The 16,132-nt window shown below is 45.0% G+C and overlaps 1 pseudogene; it reads right to left on the bottom strand.

Annotated features, from left to right (window-relative positions):
• Positions 1-5,299: 5,299 nt before the first annotated feature.
• Positions 5,300-16,132, bottom strand: part of LOC130133251 (calcitonin gene-related peptide type 1 receptor-like) — a 55,579-nt pseudogene continuing 44,746 nt past the window's right edge.

Below are 16,132 nucleotides of genomic sequence, written 5' to 3'. Positions count from 1 at the left end.
CGTGTCTGCTCCTGAAGTTGCGTCTTTAGTTAGTTAGTCCACGTACTTCACATACAGGGGGCAGTACCACAGGCAGAAGCATGGGTGCACTATGGGTTCCCCAGTCTCACCTATAGTGGCCAACTTGTATATGGAGGAAGTGGAAAAGAGGGCTCTGATGTCCTATCCAGGACACCACCTAGCCCCTCAGGACGTACCACATTTCACCGACCACATTAACTTTGTGGACAACCACACCAAGTTCACCAGGAAGGATGTGAAAAATGTCAGGTTAGCCCTCTTAGACTTTGAAATTGCAGTTGGTGATGATATTGATGTTTACCGTAAACCGAGGTTAACCCAGCCACTGAGGATGCACAAGCCAGTGTGCAGTCTTAGTGCAGGTCCCAAGCCCGGATAAATGGGGAGAGTTGTGTCAGGAAGGGCACCCGGCATAAAATCTTTAGCCAGCAGGGTGCCGGTGGAAACTATGCTGCAGTTGGGCGAAGGAGAAGGAGAGGGGGAAGGCATGTCCACAGGCAGCGAGAGAGGATGAACTGTAGCAGTGTGGAGGTGAGAGTCGGAACTTTGAATGTTGGCACTATGACTGGTAAAGGGAGAGAGCTGGCTGATATGATGGAAATAAGAAAGGTAGGCATACTGTGTGTGCAAGAAACCATGTGGAAGGGGAGTAAGGCCAGGAGCATCAGAGGTGGGTTCAAACTCTTCTACCATGGTGCAAATGGGAGGAGAAATGGGGTAGGGGTAATTCTGAAGGAAGAGCATGAGTGTGCTGGAGGTGAAGAGAATGCCAGACAGAGTGATGAGTATGAAGCTGGAAATCGAAGGTGTATTGCTGAATGTTATCAGCGCATATGCCCCGCAAGTTGGGTGTGAGATGGACGAGAAAGAAGAATTCTGGAGTGAGTTGGATGAAGCGGTGGAGAGTGTGCTGAGAAGGTGGAAGGAGTACTTTGAGGGGCTGATGAATGAAGAAAAAGAGACAGAGAGAAGGTTGGATGATGTAGGGATAGTGAATCAGGAAGTGCAGTGGATTAGCAAGGAGGAAGTGAGGGCAGCTATGAAGAGGATGAAGAGTGGAAAGGCAGCTGGTTCAGATGACATACCTGTGGAGGCATGGAGATGTTTAGGAGAGGTGGCAGTGGAGTTTTCAACTTGATTGTTTAACACAATCTTGGAAAGTGAGAGGATGCCTGAGGAGTGGAGAAGAAGCATACTGGTACCAATTTTCAAGAACAAGGGCGATGTGCAGAACTGTAGCAACTACAGAGGTATAAAGTTGATCAGCCACAGCATGAAGATATGGGAAAGACTAAGAGAAGCTAGGTTAAGAGGAGAGGTGATGCTAAGCGAGCAGCAGTATGGTTTCATGCCACGAAAGAGCACCACAGATGTGATGTTTGCTTTGAGAGTGTTGATGGAGAAGTATAGAGAAGGCCAGAAGGAGTTACATTGTGTCTTTGTGGATTTAGAGAAAGCATATGACAGGGTGCCGAGAGAGGAGGTGTGGTATTGTATGAGGAAGTCGGGAGTTGCAGAGAAGTATGTAGGAGTGGTGCAGGATATGTATGAGGGCAGTGTGACAGTAGTGAGGTGTACGGTTGGAATGACAGATAGGTTCAAGGTGGAGGTGGGATTACATCAAGGATCAGCTCTGAGCCCTTTCTTGTTTGAAATGGTGATGGACAAGTTGACGGAAAAGATCAGGCAGGAGTCTCCATGGACTACGATGTTCGCGGATGACATTGTGATCCGTAGCAGGAGTAGGGAGCAGGTTGAGGAGAGCCTGGAGAGGTGGAGGTATGCACTGGAGAGAAGAGGAATGAAAGTCAGTAGGAGCAAAACAGACATATGCATGAACGAGACGGAGGACAGTGGAATGGTGAGGATGCAAGGAGTAGAGGTGACGAAGGCGTATGAGTTTAAATACTTGGGGTCAACTGTCCAAAGCAACGGGGAGTGCAGTAGAGAGGTGAAGAAGAGAGTGCAGGCAGGGTGGAGTGGGTGGAGAAGAGTGTCAGGAGTGATTTGCGACAGAAGGGTACCAGCAAGAGTTAAAAGGGAAGGTTTACAGGATGGTTGTGAGACTAGCTATGTTATATGGCCTGGAGACAGTGGCACTGACGAAAAGACAGGAGGCAGAGCTGGACTGAAATTGCAATTGGTGATGGGAGACATTTGATTATTGATGTTTACCGGAAACAGAGGTTGATCGAACAGGTCTGAAGCTGAAAATTGTTGTTATGATATAGTTCTGATGTGTTGGTTAAACTAAGTTAAAGTTGTGTTATGTTAAGGCATTGTCTTGTTGGGGGAGATGTGTCATATCTCTTTAAGAGAGGATCTGGACTTGGTCTATCACGAGAGCAGGCGGGACAAAACAACGACATCGAACAAGAGAGAGCACGAGAGCTTGTTTATAATTATTTTTAGGATTCATTTATTTAATTTTGGCATTTTCTGCCTTTATTATTTACTGATAGTCGAGAGAGACAAGAAAGGCAGGGGAGAGAGAGGGGATGACATGCAGCAAAGGCCCGAGCCGGATTCGAACCCAGGGTGCTGTGGCAAAGACTCAGCCTTATGTGGAAAGTGCTCTACCAGGTGAGCCACCGGGGCGCCCCTGCGTGTTAATAATTTAATAAGTTAACATTGAAATAAACGTGGACTGCTGCTGGGGAGTGTTCGTCTCTGAGTGTTCATGCAAAACACAACACAGACAACCAGAAGTCAACCAAAGGTAAACTAGTAAACTAAAATAGCACTTGTGTTGTATGTATTTTAAAAACGGAATATTTGTGTTTTACTTCAGGCACATAAGAAGTCAGCTTTAGCACGGGACTTTTATATTCCCCACACACCACTGATGCAGAAAGGGTTAATGGTAACCAAAGAATTTATCTTCTTGAATATGATGTTTAATGCTTTATTTAAGGTGATTAACAAACAATCAGAATCTATATACAATATTTAAAGATGGTCTGGGTCCATGTTCCCGTATCAAAAACGGAGCCGTTTGGTGGACAGCAGGGTGCCCTCTGTCTGGCTGGCAGGTCTCTTCATTCCCCTCCCAGCAACGGCCAGTGGACAAACCGGTGTTTCCTCTGGTTTTGGGCACTGCTGCTTTCTCTCTTTCAGAATAGTGCGGATATCTCTGACCCACTTGGGCACAGATCCGCCCATAAACACGCCCCTCATGGTGAGCTGCCAAGGGTTTGTCTGGGCCACTCTCTGAGGAGGTTTCCTAACAGGCTGGTGTGGAGTCCTGGCGCCCTGGTTGGGTTCTGCCTCAAGATGGGTTTGTGGGTTCAGAGTGGAGCATGAAGCTTCACGTCTCCTCAACAGCATCTTCAGGCCGGTGGGGTTCTCCTCATGTGTCAGAGGAACTGAATCCCAGACGCCGTTGTCCTCATACTCGGGTTGTTCACGTCCCGTCAACAGTATCTTCAGGCCGGTGGCGTTCTCCTCAGGATGGGTTTGTGGGTTGGGAGTGGAGCATGAAGCTTCATGTCTCCTCAACAGTATCTTCAGGCCAGTGGGGTTCTCCTCAGCATGAGTTTGTGGGTTGGGAGTGGTGCATGAAGCTTCGCGTCTCCTCAACAGTATCTTCAGGCCGGTGGGGTTCCCCTCAGGATGGGTTTGTGGGTTGGGAGTGGAGCATGAAGCTTTGCATCTCCTCAACAGTATCTTCAGGCCGGTGGGGTTCTCCTCAGGATGGGTTTGTGGGTTGGGAGTGGAGCATGAAGCTTCGCGTCTCCTCAACAGTACCTCCAGGCCGGTGGGGTTCTCCTCAGGATGGGTTTGTGGGTTGGGAGTGGAGCATGAAGCTTCGCGTCTCCTCAACAGTACCTCCAGGCCAGTGGGGTTCTCCTCAGGATGGGTTTGTGGGTTGGGAGTGGAGCATGAAACTTCACATCTCCTCAACCGTATCTTCAGGCCGGTGGGGTTCTCCTCATGAGTTAGAGGAACTGGTTCATAGACGCCGTTGTTCACATACGCGGGTTGTTCACGTATCCTCAACCGTATTCTCGTGCCGGTGGGGTTCTCCTCATGTGTCAGAGGAACTTGTTCATAGACAACGTTGCCCTCATACTCGGGTTGTTCAGGTGTCTCCGAGTGAGGCGAGTTTGGTATGTTGGCTGTCATCAGCGCCAGCCCGAAGGAGGCATGGCTGTTAGGAACACGCTTCCACACAGGAAATGCTTCCTCTGCACCAACCTGTCAGGCGAAACATACGGTGACTGGAGACACATCAATCCAACAATGCAATGCTTTTGTATTGAATATCTTTATGTTGTACGTTAGCTTGAGTGAATATTTTCTTTGTATGGCATCATATTTTTTAAAACACATACTCTTGTTAACATGTTTTGTTTTTCAAAATGCGGACAGATTCTGTGAACCAATGTTGGCCTCTACAGCGAATGAGTGACCAGCAAAATCTTGACAACCAATAAAATCTTACACCTGTTCTACTTATGAGTATTTACCTTTATCATTTTCTCTCTTGACTCTTAGTAGACGTAGTATATTATAAGTTTATGTTTTCTTCAACAACTCTGACAAGCGTACTGCACTTTGACTGCTCAACAAGTGAGATATGTCTCGGAATGGAACCAATAAATGTACCAAGTGTTCTAGAATGCATGATGTCATGGCGTTTGAGTGGCAGCCGCACTGCAGCACTAGGTCTGACGCACTGAACCAATGGTGTGGACCGAGTTCCCCGACAACATGGCCCCTTTTTCTCTAAATTTTTGGGCACCTGCTGTTGATTTCATATAAAATTGTTTAAAATAGTCAAAGGTCAGACTACTTGGTGTCTCCCTCATCATATTCTTCATAATATAATTCCATTATGTTATACTTTTTCAATGTTGTATTCTGTAAACTGTGTAAACACAACATCCATTGCACGTCGTCCGTCCGAGATTGGACGGACAACGGCCGGACAACCGGCCCTTAACATTTAAAAGCTTAACACTTAAACTCTTAACACTAAAATTCTTAACACAAACTCTTAACACTGAAACTCAAAATTTAAACACTTAAAAACTAAAACTCAACACTTAAACATTCTTAAACATTTAAAAGCTTAACACTTAAACTCTTTAACACTAAAACTAAACTACAATGTAAATTATTACTACTAACACTTTCACTTGTATTGGAGTAATATTGGACCAGGAGTATCTATACTTTGATTCAAGTGATGAAGTTGTGTACTTTGTCCACCTCTGGTTATAACATTCTGCGACATTGAACTTGTATCAACTCACAGCCGACTCAAGAGTTTCATTTATCCTTTATTTTCCACACATAACTGGTAGTCATCATCATCACTATAAACATATAAAATAGGCAAATATTCTTGAATATAACATTTTGACAAACTTTGTTGGAATGTTTCTCGTGAGTTTGACTAACTTTACTCTGTACAATGTGCTTCTCAACAGCTGGTTGGCAGCCCCTAAAAGGGTCCTGGGATGTTCTGAGTCTAGGCTATGTGACTTCAATAGGGGGACACTGTAAATGCTTTGATTTGGGTGGTCACAGTAAATGCACAACAATTTGATACTTGATCACTCTTATTCGAAACAGAAACCCCAGTGCATGTGAAATATTTTACTGATGCAACAGGGAAAATTCGACAATTCTTCAACAAGCTATGAAATCACTGCATAGTACTTAATCATCTGCAACAATAACACAAATCTGTATACTAAAAATAACAATTGCAATACAAAAAGTTGCGTAACATTAAAAAACACTTTGATAATGATGGGTCTTGCACAAATATGTTGTCGCAACCCTTTAACCTGTGTGCACCCCTTCATCTTCATCTCCTACATTATTAAAGTGACACACATGCATAGTTGATGGCACAGGGTTCATACATTTTAAATCCATTAACCTGATCATTCTATTGTCGTGGGGAAAGAACATGTCCCTGAAGACGTTTTTACACGTCTCGTCGTTTTGTGTCATACTCACATTCACATCTGTGGCCTTTTCTAAGGACAAAGTATCTGTTAGACCTACATTTTTTTACATTTCTCCTGAAGACAAACCTAATGTAGCGAATTGAGGGGGCACCTGGGATGCAAACCTGGGTTGCCCACACCACGGGCGACTACGTTAACCAGTCGACTTAAGGGTTCAACCCCCATGGGCAATTGCACTAACCAGTCCACTAAAGGGTCGGACCCATAGTCGCCGGGTTTGCAAGTCCCGGCTGCAGAGGTTCCTGGCTGCCCCCCGAATGTGTTACATTGGTGTCAGAAGTGGGATGGTGAGACCGTGAGGCCATTGGAAGCACATGCGACCAGAGGCGTGCTGTGCTGACGCGCAGGGATGCGCGTCCCAAAGGAGGGGAGTAGTGTAATAACCACGGATAACTAGACTCACTAGCCCTTGGCTAACCCCAGATAGCAAAATTGCTGTAGCCTGGACCCATCCCACACCTGACACTTCATCCGGCCCACATACCGCGTGGGATGATGGCACTTGGGTGGTCCGCTCCTGTTTGCCAGATCTGTGCCAGAACCAAGCAATAGCAATGCCACATGTGCCACATATTTGCCAAAGTTGGCCCATATTTGTTTTGTGATATTTGGGCCATAGTCACCATTTACCACACGGGCCACTTCAGGGTCACATCCAGATTACATGTTGCTGAGAGCAACACATCTTTGCTAAAAAAGGCCCACATTTGATTTGGCATATTTGGGCCAATTTGCTATTATACATGTGGGCCACTTCAGGCTCACATTCATTTTTTCAGGGCCAGAAGATGGCCATCAGTGCCGCATCATTGCCTGAAGTGGCCCACATCCGGATGCTATCTGGGACGAGTCGGATCCTGTACTTGACTGGTTAGTGCAGTCGCCCGTGGGGGTCGGACCCTTTAGTTGACTGGTTAATGTAGTCGCCTGTGGTGTGGGGCGGGTTCGCCCCCCGAATTTACTACACTATATTACAAGAGTAATCTAAGATGAATGGTCTATGAATACTGGAGAAAGGAGTGGAAGCTGTGAAATCTGAGCAGCTGTTCTTGTTACAGAGTACACACACACACACACACACACACACACACACACACACACACACACACACACACACACACACACACAGTCAGTGTCCGTTCCATTTTGCAGTATAATTGTAAGAAACATCATCTGTCAGCGATGCTGTGGGAAGCGGAGTCACCCATTTCAAAGTTACTCATCTCCCCCTCTGAGCAAAAATTACCGCAACACTCCACAAGTTACCACCTCCACCCCGATGGACAGAAACCCCAGCCAAACAAACACAGGTCCCAGTTTCCGCAGCTCGGAAATGAGAACAGGATCTGAAATAATATTGCTGCTAGACCGGGCACAATATTTTGAAAGTGAATGGTGAAAACTGGATGAGTGGAATCCCTTCTTCCTTATCGAGCCTTTCATACGTGGTAATGATGGTAATGCGGCCCCGTGTGAGTGCTGTGTGGCTGTGGTGTGATATCCTATCGTGTTCAATAAATCCTACTTTGCATGCAGACCGCAGCTGACTTATCTGTATCTGACCCTGAATGATGTGGTCAGAAAGCTGTACTGGTAGCGTAGTGGTCTATTCCGTCGCCTACCAACACGAGGATTGGTGGTTTGAATCCCAGTGTTACCTCCGGCTTGGTCAGGCGTCCCTACAGACACAATTGGCTGTGTCTGTGGGTGGGAAGCTGGATGTGGGTATGTGTCCTGGTCGCTGCACAGCGCCTCCTCTGGTCAGTCGGGGTGCCTGTTGGAACTGGGGGGGGGGTAGTGTGATCCTCCCACGTGCTACGTCCCCCTGGCGAAACTCCACATGTATTGGAGGAGGCATGTGGTAGTCTGCAGCCCTCCCCGGATTGGCAGAGGGGGCGGGGCAGCGACCAGGACAGCTCAGAAGAGTGGGGTAATTGGCCAAGTACAAATAGAGAGAAAAAGGCCGGGGGGGAGATGTACTGAACTTTTGACTCGTGAGAAAAACCACAACAGCCATCAGGGTTGAACGTTGTTTGGGGTCAGACATCTGTTTCTGACATCCATTGCCTCAGTTTTTAAGATACTTCTGTGGGATTTAAGCCAGTAGGGATAACCAGGAAGTAACAGGAAGAGAGAAGGGGACATGCAGCAACATGATGTCTTATAATCAGGCCTGAATCCACACGGGATGCTCTTAACCGTCTGAGCCCCCAGTGCACCCATCAGTCTAATTAGAAAAAGTAAACTGGACCCTATAGCAGAATTTCAGGATGCATGTAAATACATGCATACTTCGTGGATTGTGTTTACTAAGTATGTAAATAGGGCTAGGGATAAATGGTGTTCTTTTCCATGTTTTTGTTTCTTTTCTTTCCTTTCTTCCTCTTGCTTTTTGCTTTTTTCTGCACTTTTCTCCCCTGGGGTTTATGTCAAAAATATGTCACGTAGCATCTTCACGGGTCTTCAGCAACAAGTTGTGAGTCCTTGCCTTATTTCGACGTCCTTGTCACACCCAACTTTGCATTGTTCCACGTGTGGCAAAAAACCAAACCGCAGGAACTGCATTCGGAATTTCAAGGAGTTTAACATGAACGGGAACTCTAAGACCAATTTCCTGACTTCCTGAAGAGCTGATGCAATGGAAACCTGGCTTTCGGCAGGCCTCGGACCATAGCGTAATCCTTCTGAGATAAAGGGATGAAGTAAGCTAAGAGTGTATGGGATCACATCGCAGGGCTTCGACATTCAGCTGTCACAGTGGTGCACCGCAAAAGCAGCCGGATCCAGAGGCTTCTGAAGGCAACAGATTACATAACACTTTAAAATACAGGCCTCTGTTTCAGTCATATCAACACAGATGTCGGTTTGAACTCGCGTCAAAATCATTATTAAGAATCACATTCAGCGAAAAAACCCCAAAAATAACATCTTTACATTAACTGGGCTCCGTGTGGGATTTTACTTTCTGCAGTAGAACATGTACTCAACACTAAAACAACAAAACATAAGTAACACTGAGAGATTAAAGATCTTATTTATCTAAATCCTCTCACCGACTCGGTGGGCCAGAGACTGGACCTGTTGCTATGTGCCTGTATATGTGCATGTGGGTGTGCGCATCAACGCTTGTGTATTTATAAGCGGGTGATAGTGTGTTTGTGAGAGAGTGTGTGTGTCCACCTTTCTGCTTGCATGGCTTCCTTTGTTCTACCTTGCCTGTGAACGTCACAGGCTCGCATATGATTTTAAAATATTTCTTATATACTGTACACGCATTTGCAACCACTTTCCCAACAAAGCAACCCTTTTAGAGCAAGTGCAGTTGATTGAGGAGTAGCAGGGTGGCGTATTTTTCATCGACTGTCTTAAGAAATTCCTCCAGCGGCTCCCCTTCTTTGCACTCAGTCTGCCTCTTGTGTATGTGCACAAGTTGTGGTGGCCAAAATCAAAGGCCAGTCCACCGAGTGTGGTGTCCAGACAACTCGACAGCCACCTTTTGCACATGTTCTGATCAGATGTCAGTGGTCTCCAGGATTTTGGGTGTGTCCACCTCCCCGTTGGCACATCCCTTCCTGTTGCTGTGCTTCCCATTGGCCTGCTGCAGCTCCTTGTCGGCGGTACCTGTGGTCTTGAAAAGGAAGTGGTTGTTTTCACCATGTTCGACCACGGTGGGGGGCTCCGTGCTGACGGTGGGGCTTGTCTCGGCAATGGAGGAGTTTGTGTGGTAGTTGCCATGGGAGCTGCTGGTGATGGGAGCTTCTCCCCAGCCAGTTTTACCCCACGCAACCTTCAACTGAGCCCATTTCCTCCGCAGTGCAGTTTGGGCCTTGACATGTATGCCAACACACAAACACATGAAAGAAGTTAAGAACTGGTGTAAAGCATAGAAGAAGAAAATCCTACAGCTGGCATGTTTCTTCACTACAAATGAAAATAGAACACAAGTTTAAAAATCTATATTTTCAATATGATTGGAAAAAAGTAATGCAAAAGGACAGTAATCTTTCTAAACTCTTGTAATGACCCTATAGGGCTACCAAACGAGTTAGCAGGGGAGTTAGTTAGCTTCTCACACTGCAGTTTCATGTAATGTGTCACTGTACCCTTCCTCTCAACATTTCCTCCTAAAGTGTTTCCTTCCTCCCAGCATTCCTTAGTCTTCCTACAAGTCTGACAACCAGAGAGTTATTTCTAACATCCAAACCAGCTGAAGAGGCACAGGCCTTCGTAACGCCATGCACCTTAGAGCTGCAGAGGTTCTGGTCCTCTTAGACCTGAGTGCTGCTTTTGATACGGTGATTGACCTGCATTTGCTTGACTGCCTGCAAAACATGCTTGGCAATAATGATACTGCTCACGCTTTTGAGAAGGAGTTTTCAAAGGCTTGAATGATTGCCTCATTAGATTGTGTTGGAACCCAGGAAAACGTTTCTGCAAAGTGGTTTCTCAATACTGAAGTGTCCAGTGAAGTTATTGTCTTCATGATTCTAAATAGTGCCCAAAAACATATTCATGAGGCCTAAATTCCAAATCAGTGAACATGTCCTTTAAGAGAGGAGAGGTATCTGCAGACCAGGCATCCCTCCACCTTGTTTCAGGGGAAACACAGGCAATACCAACCATAATATCCACAAGAGCTAATAAGAGTTATTCTAACAATCCACTTTGTGTATTCAAGTAATAACACAATGCAAGACAGTAAAATAAAGGATAGACCCAGGATCATGGATCATGAGTTTTACAAAAGTAGAACTAAGACAAACCCCTCATCATACTGAGACCCTCTCTGGTTAAACTGAACTGGTTATGTTTGTTTCAGTTTTAAGTTCTCTTCAAAAAACAAGTTGATCCACATACCTCAGTGTTGCAGAAGCAGAATATAATGGCCACCAGAAGTCCCTGTGAAGAAAAAAAGCTCATATTTATTCATATTCATTATTGTTGTCATTTGAGGCTCATCCTCTTGATAAAAGTAAAATGTTAGTTTTAAAGTGTTGCTTCTCTCATTTCCAATTACTGTACCTATGCCTGAACAAACAGGAGGATTTGACGATTAAGAGGCACATTTTACCAATGCAATTTTGTCTCTAATTCAATCATTGACTCAAAAATCGTAGTAAGTTTAAGTACTAATTTTGGTCAAGGACTTGATATTGGAACTTGTTTAAGCCTTTGTTTCCATTAGCACTAGTTACTTATTACTATACAGATACTCAGGGCAAGTGCTGGTTGTGGCACCTGTTGTTACCATTACCCTATTGAAAGTCATTTAGTGGGTGGGTACCACTTTGCATACTTAATAAAGTGTTTGTAAGTGGTTACTAATTACTTTACTAATGGTTAATAACTCAGTTATAGATGCATTATAATGCCCCTCATTTCAGAGTGCCCTTGATTGGGTAGTGGCGCTTCAGAACAAAGCTACAGGGGGAGGGAGGAAATGATTTAACTACAAAATGGAATGCCATGTTACAGTGGTCAAGTTCAGGGTTAGGGTTAGGTTGTCTTCAAGTTTAGGGTTAGGGGATAGGTTGTGGTCAAGTTTAGGGTTAGGTAGTGGTCAAGTTTAGGGTTAGATAATGGTCAAGTTTAGGGTTAGGGTTAGGTAGTGGTCAAGTTTAGGGTTAGATAGTGGTCAAGTTTAGGGTTAGGTAGTGGCCAAGTTAAGGGTCAGATAGTGGTCTATTTTAGGGTTAGTGTTAGATAGTGGTCAAGTTTAGGGTTAGGGTTAGATAGTGGTCAAATTTAGGGTCAGGGTTAGGTAGTTGTCAAGTTTAGGGTTAGGTAGTGGTCAAGTTTAGGGTCAGGGTTAGGTAGTGGTCAAGTTTAGGGTTAGGGTTAGGTAGTGGTCAAATTTAGGGTCAGGGTTAGGTAGTGGTCAAGTTTAAGGTCAGGGTTAGGTAGTGGTCAAGTTTAGGGTTAGGGTTAGGTAATGGTCAAGTTTAGGGTCAGGGTTAGGTTATGGTTCGTCAGACTGCCATACAACAGATTGGCCATCTTTATCTAATCGTGGTAGGATGTCAGCAGAGATTCTCTCCATGTGGGCTTTCAACCTGGCAACTGTGAAGGCAATTTAATGATTATACAACCTTTGTGTGAAAAAGATCATGTGTCTGTCATATAATCATATATGATGTTTGCTTACTTTTACTCTTTAACTAAATATGACCCATATCATGAGAACCGACGTGCCTTCTCCATGAGAATGAGAACCTAGAGGCCTATAGTTTAATGTTACTTAATAAGCAGAGAAATGTGTGAGAAACTCTCTGAATGTAACAAGTTTGTATGCAAGCTCGCACAAAGTGATTAGAGACATGGTCTTGGTGGGATGTGAGCTGTAAAACATGAGATAAGGAGGAGAAGAATGAGCAACTGCCCTATAGTCACCCCCAGTGGCGGTTCTACCTTGGTGCCCTGGGCAAAAGCCCCCCCCCTTCAAAAAAAACAAAACAAGAAAACACCACTCTGCACTAACTGTAATTTCAGTTCAAATATTTGGAACAACACAAATAAATAATCATATCATTTAAAACTATATAAATATAAGACTAATAAAAATCAAAAAGAAGCAAAGACAAATAGTAAATAAAAATAAAGAGAATTGAATTATTACACTATTCCCCTATTGCTAACAAAAAAAAGACAAATAAAACCAAATTGCTCAAATCCTACATCACACAAATATAATAACACTTATAAAGAAGGGAACCTGATTATTACACTATTGCACTTCAAACAAGAAAAACACAAACTAAATTGCACAACTGCCATCTAAACCCTGACCTTTCCTTCCTTCCTTCCTTTCCAATCACTCCATCATAAGAAATCTGCCCAGCAATTGCATGATTGATACTGATGACAGCAAGGCAACTAAGGTGTTTCTGTGACACGGTGGTGCTCAGGTAGGATGTGATGAACTTCAGCTTTGAAAATCTCTACTCTGCTTCAGCTACGGTCACTGGAAGAGTAAGACAATATCCATTATCCAAATCACTTATCCTGCTTTCAGGGTCGCGGGGATGCTGGAGCCTATCCCAGCAGTCATTGGGCGGCAGGTGGGGAGACACCCTGGACAGGCCAACAGGCCATCACAGGGCTGACACACATATTCACAAGACAATATTGCATAACACAAATAGTCTCATGCAAGGCTAGCATGCTCAAAGTGTCAACAATATGCATGAGTTAATATGCGGGCATTTTGCAGATCTATATACAAATAACGCTCCAAACACATCTGCATAGTAACTCCAATAAGCTTACAACCTACTTCCAAATCATTTAGAGCAGAGGCACGACAGCAAGTATAGTTACTTTCCAAATATTCCAATTTCAGCTCGTCAAAGGAAATCATACCAGCGCAAAGCTCACCTTTCAGAAGTGTGCAAAGCGGACATTTTTTTTTCGCCTTGAAGACAATCTAAATTATTGTCAGTAGGCCAGGCTACCATTGGTTCATGAGAGCTGTGGGCAGGAGGTGGCTGCAGGTGCAGCATGATTGACACATTCCTCAGCAATTTATTATGCTTACAGAACATGTAGCCCAGCAAGCCTGCTGTTACTGCTACTTGTTAGTCTGCGATTTTGGTCATGAATAGTTGGCTCACATTTCGCCACCCTTGCTAATTGCTTAGTTCACCTATATGGACGCGCCGGCAGTGGTCGCGAAACTGACGATGCAAATGTCACCATTAGATGACGACCATTAAACCAAGATGACGCCCTGGGTGGCTGCCTGTGTCGCCCGTACCTAAATCCGCTCGTTACTGGTCATCCCTCACAGGGAGCACACCTGCTTACTAGGACGTGGGATCGATCTAAGGGGAGGGTGCGCACTCGTAAGGCTGACTTCATGTGTGCCGTGCTTGCAAGCATTATTAAAGTGCGACAATACTGTAAAAGACTTTTGTCTCGCACCTCATTTATTGTCAGCGTGGAATTAAATAATTGCCATGACAACCCAAAAAGTCTCTTTACTAATGCGTTAAACCCCCTTACTATAGCTTTATAATGCATTAATAAATGAGTTACTAACAATGAATGAAGTAAGTTGTAACCACTTACATACTATTTATAAAGTATACCCTTGTAAAGTGTTAGCAGAGTAGGGTAAGTTACGGGCTGAACACCTTGCATTTGCGTGCATATAACAAACGTCCCCTCTATTATCTTTTTATTTCCTCTCTTTTTCTCCACAACTGTAACCAGCCAATTACCCCATCGAGCTGTCCTGGTCGCTGCTCCACCCCCTCTGCCGATCCGGAGAGGGCTGCAGACTACCACATTCCTCCTCCAATACACATGGAGTCGCCAGCCGCTTCTATTCACCTGACAGTGAGGAGTTTTGCCAGGGGGATGTAGTACGTGGGAGGATCACGCTATTCCCCCCCAGTTCTCCCCCGAACAGACGCCCCGACCAACCAGAGGAGGCACTAGTGCAGCGACCAAGACATATACCCACATCCGGCTTCCCACCCGCAGACACGGCCAATTGTGTCTGTAGGGACGCCCCGACCCGAGGTGACACAGGGATTCGAACTGGTGATCCCTGTATTGGTAGGCAACAGAATAGACCGCCATGCTACCTGGACGCCCCCTCTCTCATCTCTTTCATTGTGATGACCATCCTCTCCCATTGAACCCAATCCGGTACCAATGCCCTCTCTTTTTTGTGGTGGACTTGTGATGGCTGTACCTGGAAATGGGAGAAGATATTCATGATGACCTCGTAGACAGCACGGGCCATGCGTTCCTCCGGTCTCCAGGGAAACAGAATAAACTGGATACCCAGCAGAGGGGATTAAGATGAGTGTGGCTCTCACCACCTTCATGTAGGCGGTGGACTCGGCCATGTGGGTCACCTTCAGCTTGGTGATCAGAACGCGAACGATGTTCAGCAGGAAGAAGAAGTTCACCTGCCGGAATGGAACGATGGAAGAGGACCAGATGGATGGATAGCGAGATGGAACAATAGATAGATTGAAGCATGGATGGAAAAGAGGAGAAAAGGGAGCAGATGAACAGTGGCAGGAAGAATGGAAATGAGAGAATGTAGTGAAAAAAGGAGATGAAGTGGGAGAAAGAGAGACAGATGGATAACAATTGACACTGGCTGATAGGTGGCAAGTACATGATAAAACCATCATTGATGAATCTCCCAGTTACTTTTAGATAATCTTACTTCTCTACTTTAAAATGTTGTGTTTTTGTCCTTGGATCTTAATGATGAGGAGCCCACCCAGACAAATTCCTCATATATTTAAACATGATTGGCTGTAAACATAAACTTGAAGATGGATCTTGAAAAACATGTGCCATTAATATGTACTGGTATTTCTAACGTGTGAAACAGCCATTACATCTTAATGTTGCCTTGACCATATTTATTTATTTATTTTTATGTTGATGTACTCTATTAATCCCGTAGGGAAATTATGCTCTGCATTTAACCCATCCTAGCCGTGTAGCTAGGAGCCATGGGCAGCCGCCGTGCAGCGCCCGGGGACCAACTCCAGTTCGTCTTGCCATGCCTCGGTCAGGGGCTCAGACAGGAGTAGTAACCCTAACATGCATGTCTTGTTGATGGTGGGGGAAACCGGAGCACCCGGAGAAAAACCCATCGCAGACACGGGGAGAACATGCAAACTCCACACACAGGACGACCTGGGATGACCCCCAAGGTTGGACAACCCCGGGGTTCGAACCCATGACCTTCTTGCTGTGAGGCGACAGCGCTAACCACTGCGCCACCGTGCTGCCATATATTTTGATAACACGTTTAATTCCAAATTATAAAGTGATTTGACAAAATCAGCCGTAATAACAATTTCATCCTTTCATCCTGAGATTTTTAGTTTGAAAGGAAAAAGTGACCATTGAGAATTCCCTGTTGGCTGTTTCAACAAATCAAAACTCACAATCAGGGCAGCTTGAATCGGCCCATGGATGATGTACAACAGATGTGTGTCGGAGCTGAACCAACACCTAAAATACATGCATGCACACACAGACACACACGCACACGCACACACGCACACACACAGGCAAAAAAAAACATTTTTTTAAGAATAAATAATACACAAACCGCTGATGGTAGCCTTGTGAACATTCCGATAAATGAAGGC

This window comes from Lampris incognitus, chromosome 2 (assembly GCF_029633865.1).
Source record: "Lampris incognitus isolate fLamInc1 chromosome 2, fLamInc1.hap2, whole genome shotgun sequence".
In the NCBI taxonomy this organism is placed as follows: Eukaryota; Metazoa; Chordata; class Actinopteri; order Lampriformes; family Lampridae; genus Lampris; species Lampris incognitus.
This window is presented reverse-complemented; position numbering and strand designations above follow the sequence as displayed.